The sequence below is a fragment of the Camelina sativa genome, chromosome 7 (assembly GCF_030686135.1).
Source record: "Camelina sativa cultivar CO46 ecotype springtype chromosome 7, ASM3068613v1".
Classification (NCBI taxonomy): domain Eukaryota; kingdom Viridiplantae; phylum Streptophyta; class Magnoliopsida; order Brassicales; family Brassicaceae; genus Camelina; species Camelina sativa.
In genome coordinates, this window is record NC_141886.1 from 14,176,131 (window position 1) to 14,182,130 (window position 6,000).

Genomic DNA, 6,000 nt, shown 5'->3' on the forward strand with positions numbered 1-6,000 from the left:
ATTTCAAGTTTTCCGGCTGAATGTGGGTTTTTTCGATGATTTACGGCTGATTGTCGCCGTTGTTAATGACGGCTGATTTGTTAGATTTATTCGATTCGATGGCTGATTTACTTTTTGTTTTATGTTGCGGCTCAGTTATTTTAGGGTTTACGGCTGATTTGTTAGATTTATTCGATTCGATGGCTGATTTACTTTTTGTTTTATGTTGCGGCTCAGTTATTTTAGGGTTTACGGCTGATTTGTTAGATTTATTCGATTCGATGGCTGATTTACTTTTTGTTTTATGTTGCGGCTCAGTTATTTTAGGGTTTACGGCTGATTTGTTAGATTTATTCGATTCGATGGCTGATTTACTTTTTTGTTTTATGTTGCGGCTCAGTTATTTTAGGGTTTACGGCTGATTTGTTAGATTTATTCGATTTGATGATTGATTTACTGTTTGTTTTATTTTGCGGCTGAGTTACGGCTGAGTTGTGACTGAGATATTTTGTGCTTTAGATCTGAGTTATGTGTTTGTGGCTGAGTTATGTTATGCTTTGTGTATGAGTTTGTTTTATATTATGACTGAGTTTGTTTTATGTTATGGCTGATTTATTTTATGATTTACTTATGAACTATAACAGATGTCGATGGTGAATATTTCTGAAGAACAAGCAAGGGATTACCCCCTAGACTATTCGCTGAAGGAAACTCTAATATAGAGTGTAGAGATATTAATACCAATTTCAGGATGAAAGAATTCACTCAGATTAGGGAATCAATAGGACAGGATGCGTGGGAAAAAACGAAGGATGTACCTATTGGAATAATCTCTAAGCTAGTTGATAGCCATTTCGTTTGGTCTGATAAGGTTGTACATTTCCTACTATGTAACCAGTTAAGGGTACATAAGAAGGAGCTTTGGTTTGTGGTCGGCGGTCAACCTATCAGGTTTGGGTTGAATGAATTTCATTATGTGACGGGGTTAAACATAGACCCAATGCCTACTGAACGGTTTGAACTTGAAGAGGAACACAAAGAGTTCTTCAGACTTTTGAAAGTGCCTGGTGGGGCAGGTCCAACGCTAGTTGAACTCAGGGAAGCATTAAAAGTGTGTCGGGGATGGGTTAACCTTGATCATCGTAAATGGTTGGGGCTGTTGCTTCTTCAACACATTGGACTTTATGGTTTGCATCATAACTCTAGAATTCCATATGAAAGTGCCAAGAGAGTTTTTGATGATGAAGCAATGGAGACGTATCCGTGGGGTCGGTCAACATTTAAATCTCTGGTTGATTCTATAAAGATGTTGCACCCTACGGGAAAGTCGTACACCCTTAGTGGGTTTACACCCGTGTTATAGGCTTGGGCGTATGAGTCCATCAAATGCTTTGGAGAACGGTTTGGGGATGCAATAGCTGAACATGATGCCATACAGTTGCTTCGATGGGGTGGAAAACGTACACGTTCATCACTGGAATCTGTAATTGCTGGAGATATCAAAGCGTTTGGTGAGGTAAGGTTTTGATTGTGTTATGATAGACTAATAGTTACTGACTGAGTTATTATTTAGTATAGTAAATTCTGAGATATGGTTTAGTGAAGGCTGAGTTATGTTTCAAGTATGACTGAGTTATGTTCAAGATGGCAGAGTTATGGTTTAGTCATGGATGAGTTATGGTTTAGTCATGGATGAGTTATGGTTTAGTCATGGATGAGTTATGGTTTAGTGTTGGCTGAGTTAAAACTTACTGATGGGTTTCATAATCTCTTATGTTACAGCTGCGTGTGAGAAAAATGGTTATGAAGGAAAATGGCTGCGAGCTATTTCATTCGTGACCAGATCAAGAAGACGACCTAGCAATTGATCGCCTGATCGAAGACATACATATGGACAAATTTGTTGTAGGTTATTGGGATGTTAAGAGGAGTGATAAGAAGAAAAAGAAAAAGAAAGCTGAAGCAGTTGTTGAGTCTGAATCTCCTCCCGCAAAGAAGCGGAAAGTCCAGAAGATGAAAGTTTCCAACAGTCAAGGTGGTGAAACTAGTGAAGGAGTTGCACAGGAGAGGAAGAAGAAAGGAAAAAAGGTAAGTGAGGAGGAAGATGCTGGGGAAGATGAAGGAGTTGCACAGGAGAGGAAGAAGAAAGGAAAAAAGGTAAGTGAGGAGGAAGATGCTGGGGAAGATGGGTCGATTAGAATTATGTACGAACTGATCTCTAAGTTAAACACAAGGTTTGACACCGTTGATACAAACATTGAAAATGTATCGGCGAATCTGGAGAAGAAGATGGATGAAAGGATTGAAACCAGGCTTGGATCTTTTTAGAAGGATCTCAAACTGATGAAAGAGCACGTGCTTTCAATGGATTCAGGGAAAACTGGTCAAAACACGACTGACTAGAGTTTAAATTTGGGACAGGAACTAAAAAAACTCCACCAAAAGTTCCGGTAATGTCTGATTTATCTTTGTTTTATGGCTGATTTTTCAGAATGTTTAGGCTGAGTTATTATAATTTTAATTGTCTTCGCTATGATATACATGAAAAGAACTCTTTGAATTCTCCAGCGTCTAAGAAACCAGCTGATACGAAAACACGGCCTTCCACGAGGAGAAATACCAAAGAGTTAGAGGCGTCAGAGAAGGCCAAAGAGTTAGAGGCGGCAGAGAAGGTAATGTCTGATTTATCTTTGTTTTATGACTGATTTTTCAGAATGTTTAGGCTGAGTTATCATAATGTCTGATTTATCTTTGTTTTATGGCTGATTTTTCAGAATGTTTAGGCTGAGTTATCATAATTTTAATTGTCTTCGCTATGATATACAGGAGTCTCTAGCTGCTAAGAAACCAGCTGATACGAAAACACGGCCTTACACGAGGAGAAATGCCAAAAAGTTAGAGGCGACAGAGAAGGCCAAAGAGTTAGAGGTGGCAAAGAAAGCCAAAGAAGTAGCTGCGGCTGGAGACATTGAGGAAAAGAAAAAGGTAGAGGTAGGCCGCGTAAAAATGCTACTACTGCTGTTGTTAAGCCGTTGAAATTTGTACTACCTGGAGGTTTGAAGAAGGGAGAAGCTGGTGCAGAAGCTGGTTCACAAGCTGGTTCAGAAGCAGGTGATGATCTTTATGATATTACAGACGAGTTTGTTGTTGAAGCCAACTCACTTGAACCTGAATCTCAGGATGATGAGGAGGAAAAGATTAGGCTTGGTAGAATCAAAGCTTTAAGGCTGGAGAATGTTAAGCTGTCCCCGGATGAAAGTTCATTGAATAAACTACAAGCTAAACAAGCGAGGATTTTCCCTTATATTGGAGACAACGGACTGACGTGCATGAGGAAGAACTGTTCACCTGGACCTGGAATATATGATCCTCTAGCGCCTGTTGATCCGGTCAAGTTGCAGAAACATTTGGAGTTCCTAAAGAGCGCCGAGTATGACCTTTTAGACCCTTTTGCTTAACAAGTTAATAAAAGCTTGTTAACACTATATTAACTTGTGTTTATTTGTTTGTTAGGAATGCTCCGTTAGGCAAAGGCGGAATCGAAATTGAATTCTATAGGCAGCTAAACACCGAACGAAAGGACTGGTCATTGAGGCCAGAAAACTATGGTACCTATGGGTGGCTTTCTGATGAAGTAAGTTTATCTGAATGTCTTAGTTATTGTTGTCGTTGTCTGACTTATATTACATTATGGCTGCGTTGTTGTTTACTACTCAGTTTTCTATTGTACAGCACATGGGCGCGTTTATGAGACTCCTTAGGTGTAGGTACAAATGAGATCCCTTCCCATTCCACAACAAACGCATTGCGTTTATAGACCCGTGGTTCACCAATGAAATGGTTCAGATTCATTATATGATGTTCCAGATTAAACCCAAGTTTTTTACAATGACTGCCAATAGTTATGAAAATTTAGTTAAAGGTTTGATTCCATCAGATGAACCGACTAATTTGAAGTGGATAGAAGATGTGGATCACCTGTATATTGCTCCACAAACTGGAGGCGATCACTGGGTGGCGCTGCACGTGGATCTCATCAGAAGTCATATTGATTGCTATGATAGCATCGTGGGACAAGTAACCGAAGACAATGAGCTTAGAATTCTGAATGCTTGTAGGGCGTTTACGCGGATGATTCCAGCAATGCTGAACGCGAACGTTCCTCACGAAATTTGTTCACCTACTTTCAAACAGTTTACCTTCAGGAGGAGGACAGTCTCCAAGGTCCCGCAAAACGTACAGGTTGGTGACTGTGGCGTGTACGCTTTAAAATTTATAGAATGTCTAGTGCTTGGTGTGTCTTTCGATGGAATCTGTGATCAAAACATCCAGGGTATACGTGTTAAAATGGCAGCAGAAATCTACGATGAGACACCTGATTTTATGAATCAGTTCAAGTAAAAAAAATTTCTATTTCTTTTGGTAGGTAGGACTTGCACTTGGATATGTAAAAAAACATTTGGATTTTTTCTGGTAGGAATTGTACTTGGATATTGTAAACATTTGGATTTCTTTTGGTAGGAATTGTACTTGGATAAAAAAGTCCTTTGTTTAGTATCTTTTCAATGTTACGGCTGAGTTATGTACTTCACATGGCTGAGTTATAATTAAATATTAAATAAACATATATGTTATGGCTGAGTTATATATTTCGAAAGGCTGAGTTATCTTCTTCGTATGGATTAGTGAGTTATGGCTGAGTTATGTAATTGGTACGGCTTCGTTTGGTCTTTCGTGTTGTGCCTCGATAACTAAAAGTGTTGTTGGGGTTTAGCAAACAATAATTCTGCTCAGATCCACACGCGTAATCAATTTATAAAGTTAGTTTTTTCACAATATATTATACAAAATAATTAAAAAATTGAACTCAAAATTCGAATAAAAAATCTAAAAAGTCCGACAAAGTGACTAAGTGATGGCTGAGTTATTGACTTAGACGGCTGACTTATGAAATATTCGTAAATTTACATTATTATAACTCAACATTTAAATGTACAATTGAATTATGAATATTACAATTATTATAACCAATAAAAAGTAATAATTATAGGGAAAGATTGATTTTTACACATTCTCACCAAGAATATGTAAAACATACAACACATGACGTTTAGGGGTTAGGATTAGGGTTAGGGTTGGGGTTTAGGGTTTGAGATATAGGGTTCAGATGAGTAAACATTATTTGATTTTTGGTTTTGGTTCTAATGTGTTTTAATGTGTATGGTTTAAGGTGGTAATATGGATATACTAATATTATTACCATTTGAATATTTTTTTAAAAAATCAAAAAAAAAAAATGGTTATTTCTGGTTGTATTAATATCTAACAATAAATAACCCAAAATATATTGTAATTAGGTAGATTAGCCTAATATAACCAAAATTAAGCCGAATATATCCGAAATTAACCAAACATACCAATTCAAAAATATCAAATTGGAAAATTTATTTTATCGGTTCGGTTCGGTTTAGTCGGTTATTTAGTCATTCTAATTTGAGGGTTGGCTGAGATATCGTTTATGACTGCTGATCATGACTGAGTTATTAAAATAGATTGATAAAACACCACAACATAGAAAGTTCATATCAATTCCAAAAAAAAAAAAAAAAAACAACGGTGCTTGACTAATCTCACAGATACTTGTTCAAGCTCTCAAACTTCTTCTCTAGCGCATCATATTTCTTTTCCAAATACAAGATCATTTCTTCTTGAATCACGTTGCGCTTCTTGGATGCATCCAAGTCCTGCTTCATCTCATTCTTCTCCTCCTGAATAACCCTAAACTCTTCGCGCACTACATCAGTCCACCACTTCCTGAAACCGCAGCCTTGACCGGGACCCTTACAAATAGTACATAATTCATATTAGACTAAAAAAGAAGTCAGAAGCAGAACACAAAACTCAAAAATAAGAGTACAAAAATCTTTACATCTGTGATGTCATACGAACAACTGAAATAACGTTCTCCTCTCGTGGTAGGATCATTAGAAGTGGCAACGAGAAGCGCCTCACCGCAATTAC